This window comes from Sardina pilchardus, chromosome 2, assembly GCF_963854185.1.
Source record: "Sardina pilchardus chromosome 2, fSarPil1.1, whole genome shotgun sequence".
Lineage (NCBI taxonomy): Eukaryota > Metazoa > Chordata > Actinopteri > Clupeiformes > Clupeidae > Sardina > Sardina pilchardus.
In genome coordinates, this window is record NC_084995.1 from 18,281,920 (window position 1) to 18,289,419 (window position 7,500).

General features: G+C 44.1%; 1 long non-coding RNA gene across 1 annotated transcript in view; it reads right to left on the reverse strand.

Annotated features, from left to right (window-relative positions):
• Positions 1-3,130: 3,130 nt before the first annotated feature.
• LOC134101132 (uncharacterized) overlaps positions 3,131-7,500 on the reverse strand; it is a 104,044-nt gene continuing 99,674 nt past the window's right edge. Inside the window, exon 3 of the long non-coding RNA XR_009941351.1 lies at positions 3,131-3,227. This is a non-coding gene — a long non-coding RNA (uncharacterized LOC134101132). The remainder of the gene's footprint in view (positions 3,228-7,500) is intronic.

The following is a 7,500-nucleotide window of genomic DNA, read 5'->3' on the forward strand; positions in this document are numbered from 1 at the left end:
CTTTGTAGATTTTCAGAAAGCCTTTGATAACATCTGGCATAAAGGACTCTTCTTGAAAACTTTAGAGGCTGGAATTGGAGGAAAAACGTACGATATAATAAAATCAATGTACGAAAATAATATTAATAGTATTCGCATAGGTAACAAAAGAACAGATTTCTTTAAACAAGAACGTGGAGTAAGGCAAGGTTGTAGCTTAAGTCCCACTTTATTTAATATATATATAAACGAACTTGCTACACTATTAGAAAAATCAGCTGCTCCTGGACTAACTCTCCACGATACTGATGTGAAATTTCTCATGTTTGCCGATGACTTGATTTTGCTTTCACCTACTGAGGATGGCTTGAGACACAATTTGGACATTTTAAATCAATATTGCCAAACTTGGTCCTTAAAAGTCAATTTAGGTAAAACTAAAATAATGATATTTCAAAAGAAAGCACGGTTAACAAACAATAAATACATATTCACATTAGGCCCCGATATTTTAGATCACACTACTAATTATACATATTTAGGATTAGTTATAAATGCATCTGGCAGTTTTACCACAGGACTACAGACGTTAAGAGATAAAGCCCGGAGAGCATTCTATACAGTGTTTAAAACAGTTAACAAATATCAACCACCCATTAAGATTTGGTTAAAAATAATTGATGCCATTATTACACCAATCCTGCTCTATGGCTCAGAAATATGGGGTCCTTCATTACTTCTTTCTAAAAAACCATGGGACAAGACTGAAATAGAAATGTTACACTTGGAAATGTGTAAATCTATTCTGCATGTCCATAGAAGCACTTCCAATAATGCCTGTCGAGCAGAACTGGGTCGCTTCCCCATGTCCCTTGCAATCATAAAAAGAACATTAAAATACATGATACACTTAAAGAATTCTAACACCACGAGTCTTCATCATCAGGCGTTACTCTCTAACACCTCAGTGCAGCAAAAAACTAATCTCACACAACTGTTCTTAAATAAATATAACATCTCTGACATAAACTTAATATCCCTGAATATAGCTCACAAAAACAATAAAGCAGCCTACATTATGCAATGGCATGATGAAGTCCGATCCAACAAAAAACTGGACAGCTATAGTAAACTAAATAGAGAATATGAACTAGCTAAGTATTTAACAACATTGAAACAACCTCAAATAAATTGCCTCACAAGATATAGATTAGGTGATCATAAACTCCAAATAGAGATAGGTCGCCACAAAAAATCTTGGCAAGAAAGACATCAACGCCTATGCAGGTATTGTGAGATGAAGGAGGTTGAGGATGAAACTCACTTTCTGCAGAGATGTCCCATTTATCAATCAATCAGAGACAACTTCTTTTCAAAATTTATCCAAAATGATTCACAATTTCTGTCTCTAGATGCCAATTCTAAAATGAAAATTCTCTTAGGAGAAGACATAAAAACAGTTGAGCTAGCAGCACAATATATGTATAAGTGCCACAAATTAAGATTAGAAAGTACATTCGCAAATGGACAATGAACAGATTCTCTCGCCTGCTCTCGTCACATCCAATTTCATTTCTATTTTTCTATTACTATCTTAAGTTTTTTTTTTTTTTTTTTTATTATAAAATATTTAATATTATATTTCCTTTCTTTCCCCTCTAGACCTGCTTGTTTTTCACTATTAACAAAAAAAAAAATTTTTTTATTTTTTTTTTTATTATTATTATTATTTATTTTGATTATTTCATTGTCAGTTTTGTGTTTTAAAGTTCACTGATTATTGTTATAATATGCTTTGACAACACAAGTGCTCTTGTCATGTCAATAAAGCTTTTTTGAATTTGAATTTGAATTTGAATTTGAGAGAGAGAGAGAGAGAGAGAGAGAGAGAACAAAGAATAGTAAATATCTTGAATTTTGTCTCCCCTGGCCCAGGTGTAGGCAGGCCTGCGTTGTATCCGCGGTCCCTAAGAACAGGGCTTGGTCTGCAGGGAATCGGTCTTACTGGCGGGGACTCATGAATCACAAGTCTACTGGAGGAGGATGCACTGGACACCTCACTGGCTTGCTGGAATGCTTAAAGAGTTCTGTTATGCACTCTCACACGCACGTGCACACACACACACACACACACACACACACACACACACCTGCATGTATCATGGCCTAGGAGGCAGCTTAAGCTCAATGTTTATTTATAAGTTCCTGAGAGCTCTGAAATGACGGGAGTGTACGAAGGAGAGAAGGGATCCAGGAAAAGCTGCAAATGCATTTCTGAGTTGCTGTTTCAAAAGGAAACACACTCAAACACACACGTGCGCACACACACACACACACACACACACACACACACACACACAACCACACACACAACCACACACACAACCACACACACACACACACACACACACACACACACACACACACACACACACACACACACACATACACACACACACAAACACACACACACAAATTCACACACAAAAACACACACCTGAACTTTTGAACTCAGCCTTTTACTCATCTGCACGATCACACAAATGCATGCATTCATATACTCCCACACGTACATCATATATTCTCTCTCTCTCTATCTCTCTCTCTCTCTCTCTCTCTCTCTCTCACACACTCAACACAAACACACAGAGGAGCACGTACCCACAAGCACCTGCCACACGATTCGTTAAATTATTGATCGCATGCTGGCATCCCTGTACATGCCAAGCTCCGCCTGTTGCCACGTATGGGCTGCATATGTAGCGTGATGCAGGACTTCCTGTAAAGAGCTGTACCGAGAGCACGGGACATCGTGCTGTCTCATCGTGGCCCCGTATTGACCTAGGCTCTTATGTGAGCAAGTGAGCCTTGAGGCAGTAAGTGCTGGACCAGAATGCTCTCAGCCAGCGCAACACGCCGGACCCGACTCGAGGCAGAAAACAAAGACGCCATTAGCGGGAGACGTGCCCTGACACATTAAGTGTTACCGTCTTCAGTTGAATAGCAGCGCGGACAATGCTCTGACAACGCCAGGAAGAACAATACGGAAGAGAGAGCGAAGGACACCGAGGGTGTGTGTGTGTGTGTGTGTGTGTGTGTGTGTGTGTGTGTGTGTGTGTGTGTGTGTTGAAAATGAGAAAAAGTTTGCTACTAACCTGTGAGGTCTCTGATCATCCTCTTTTAGTCTCTGCAGATCCACTCTTCTTGGTCACACAATTGGCACAGGTGGGTGGGTTTGCACCTGAAGACTATATGTGTACACGCACACACACACACACACACACACACATATAAAGAGAGAGAGAGAAGAAAGAGAGGAATAGCATATGCAATTAGAAATAATTGGCTTCACATGAACATTCATGCAATCTAAACACATTGGCTTTAAATAGATACGAAAAACAAAGCATTCACACACATTGCAACCGATTCTGGTCAAAATAAAAAATAATCAAAAACCCCTCGATTACACTCTCCACGTTATGTCCACCCATATGCACATCCCAGAGACATAACACAACACACACAAACACACACACACACACACACACACACACACACACACACACACACACACACACACACACACACACACACACACACACACACACACACACACACACACACACACACACACACACACACACACACACACACACACACACACACACACACACACGCACACACACACACAGGTGATTCAAATGGGCCTTAAGCATCTCTATTAGTGTGGCATCCATCCCAATCAGCCCACAGTGCAGGCTAGTGTCGGGGCTGCTTGGTTAGGGGCCCCGCCCAGCAGATGTCAGTCATACGTGGACAGATGCTCGTAAGTCTCATTTGTTCATTTATCATATTTCACTCATTTCTCTCTCTTCCTTGTTAATGGGAGCTTGGCCTTGAGACAAAAGCAACAGATGCTGAGAGGGGTTTTTGGCAAAAAAAAAAAAAGTTTTTTTTTTTTTTTACAGATGTTTCCTGAGGTTGAGTGATTGAGTACCCAACCACACACCCACTACGCATACACGCATGCACACACGCACACCATAAACACACACACAACACACACACACACACACACACACACACACACACACACACACACACACACACACACACACACACACACACACACACACACACACACACCACCACCCCCACCATTGAGGGGACTGCCCTTTCGGCGGAGTCCTGGTGGACCGCTGAGAACACACACATGGCCGGTGTTTGGGGTCAAACGCTCAGCTAGTCCAATATTAAACCCCCTACACTGAGCGTGGCCGGTCCCAAACTCATTTCCAATGCTATCGATCTCTTCCACAAATAACGTCCGCCTTGCAATTTATTTGCGTCCCCCCAGGTATCATCACTTTAAGCGCGTGCGTTCCTGAATCAATCAGGTCTGCAGGCTCAGGGGGGTTCCTGCTGAGATGGCCTCATATCAGCCCCCCCCCCCCCCACCACCACCACCACCAGCACCGCTGCCACCATCCAAAGATCAGCTCGCCACCACATCACTTGAGAAAACAAAGCATAGATAAAGTCACACAAGCACACACCAACCTGCAATCCCCCACCACACCCCAACTCAAACTCATACAAGTGCACTAGCACAACAAAACACCAGGGGTGTAGTAATATGTTACAACCATAGACTGTAAAAAATATGGACAAAGCGTCTGTGATGTCACCCATAGGTTACAACACAAAGATATGGAAGAAGTAGTGGTTGCAGAGCTGTTCCCTTGCTAGACAAGATAGAATTGCCTGAAACACTAATCACAAGTGCTCATGAGTCACTGCTTTCCATCCTTAAAGCTGTGGCATCACTTTTGTTCCTGCCTGTACAGTAAGATCATCAGCAGGAACAAGTCCAAATAGGCAAATGAATGCAAAGCCATGTGGCAACATCTTGTTGACTGTTGCTGATCATCACCTGGAAGAGGATGTCACAGTGAGCATAAGGTTGACACACTGTCAAAAAAAAACAGAGGACCTTTTCTGGTCGTTTCCTTTGAAATCGCATCACCATCCGAATGCAACTTTATCGTTATTCACGTGCAAAATAATTTTAGCGCACCGACGTGTCAGCCCGTCTCCTGGAACACAGGAAAGACAGGACACATCAGGCGGGCCTGTCACTGCTAATCCTCAGCGCACCTGCAGGAGCCCATGTCTGCCGGCGCTGCCGACTAAATGAAGCGGCGTTACCATCATACGAGGTGACAAGAGAGCGGCACACGGATGTGTTTAGAGCTCGTCACCGCTCGTGATTAATCCTTTAATCACAGTGCAGCGTGCCGGAGAAGGCACCAAGGCCCTCCTTCATTAATGCGATTAGTTTACATTTATTACATGCAGTCGTACCAACCCGACGCATTCCCCTCAGTACACGGGTTTTATGAACTGTCTGTACCCATGGTTATGATTGCTGTTGGGATCCATATACACATATGAACACAAATATGAAGGAGCTGCAACAGGCTGGCCACTGAAAGATGAACCTGTATGAGAAATGATTTTGTTTGCAGAAAAAAAACAGGTAGGCCTATTTGAAAGTATACAATGAACCAATCTGATGTTTAATTTATTTTTTCTATATTTTATAATCAGTTTGGCTTCCAGCACCGTATCTTCAATAAATTGGAAAAAAAAATCCCATCAAAAGTTTTCTTTTTTCGTCATTTCTTGCTTCTCTCCTCTCCTCTCTGCGATTTAATTTGGATTTAATTTCCACCAAGTGTGGTGGCCTGGCCGCGGTAGCGCAGGAGAGAGTGGAGCAGAGATTTCAGGGATGGCCATTGTTGGAAGGAGCGTGACTAAGAGGGTTCTCGTCTTCCCTCTGTTTCCCTGCCCGGGCTGATTCGGCCAGATGGTGCAGATCGGCGGTGTGACGGACAGACGAGAGAGTCGCGGGGAAACGTGCTGACGAGCGGAGCCGCGCAGACGGACGGACTAAGCTCAAATCCTTTTGTCACATAAATCACCCTGAAATAGGCCGAGGCCCGACATGCGACCGTGACCCCGACATCTGCAAGAGCAGCGGCCGGGTCCGGGGCGGCTCAGACGGAGTGCAACATCTGCAGCCGCGGATCTTTCATCGCAGCCGCACACGGGACACAAAATAGCTCTGGCATGCAGCAGAGGAGAGAAGGAAATAAAATCAGCTGACAAGTCAGTCTTGGAAAACACACTGTAAAAACACTTCGGTCCCATATCATCTAGCCCTCATAAAACGTACTGTATTTAATCATATATTTCATATTGCACAATATTGCATGAATATATCATCCTGAATATGATGTCGTTATCATGTAAATATGTGTTATTTAAGTTACGTAAATTAATTTCGACAGTAATTCTTTCCTCAAGTATGTCTAGTACTTATATTAAAGGTAGATTCTACCTGATAATTAAGCACATTACACTTGACGCTTGTAACACTGGGGCCATTTATTCCTTATCAGAGTGCAGATCATATACACTGCAATTATACATTAAGGCAAATCACTGGAGTGCATTGAAAAAGCAGCGAGAACTTTTATCAAAGATTAGCGCCGAAAGAGTCATGCACATAATATATATATTTTTGTTCACCGCAAAACGTGATTCATGGCCTAGGCAGCTGGTTAAAATGACACCTGTTTTCATCTGTCTTTTATATGACTATATACTATGGAGCTTATCTGATGGCACTGGTACTAGTAGCAAAGAAAGACACGCTTCAAAAAGGGATAGATTGTTGGTCACGGCCTCTTTAAATATATTAATGATGAGCAATTTCCTGTTTCATGTTCCATCCCGAGCGCGGCGGTGGTGGTAAGGAGGTGGCGGGTGACCGGGCGGCTGCCCGTGCTGCGGTGACGCTGATGTGAGCGGATGCGACCGCGCGGGCCGCGGGAGGCCATGATGCGGCAAGGATCTGTGTCCTGCAGGCCCGGAGCTTTGGCCTTGGCGTCGCGCAGAGTGCAGCGGGGATCAGTGGGGGACCGGAGCGCTCACGGCACTGTGAAGAGCCCTCCAGCCATCCCCAGTGCCAACCCCCCCCCCCACCCCAACACACACACACACACACACACACACACACCTCCCCCTACGCCCCTCATGAACATTGCAGGTCTTTTGGAGTCAGCAGCTGAAATATTTATGACGGCGCTCAAGTAGCGCTTTTTAACCTCCCCCTGACCCCATTTAGGCATTAGATGCTTCTTGGAAAGTTCTACCGCGCGCAGGGAGACAAAACAGATGTGAGCGATGATGACAGTTCGCTTTTCGTTTTCTTTTTTTTTTTTCTTCTTTTCTCTCTCTCTCTCTGCTCCCCCCTTACTCTGTCTGCCTCTGTTCTTTCATCCTTTCCGGCGGGGTCTCTCCCGTGAGTCCGACAGGGGCTTAGGTAAGGTAAACAGCTGGATTCACCGGGGCCACGGCGAGTCATTATGGCGTGACTGAGTGGCAATGATTGCGAAGGGCGCCCTTCCCCTGCTGAACGGAGATTCGGCCCTCAGGACATGTCAGGATGCC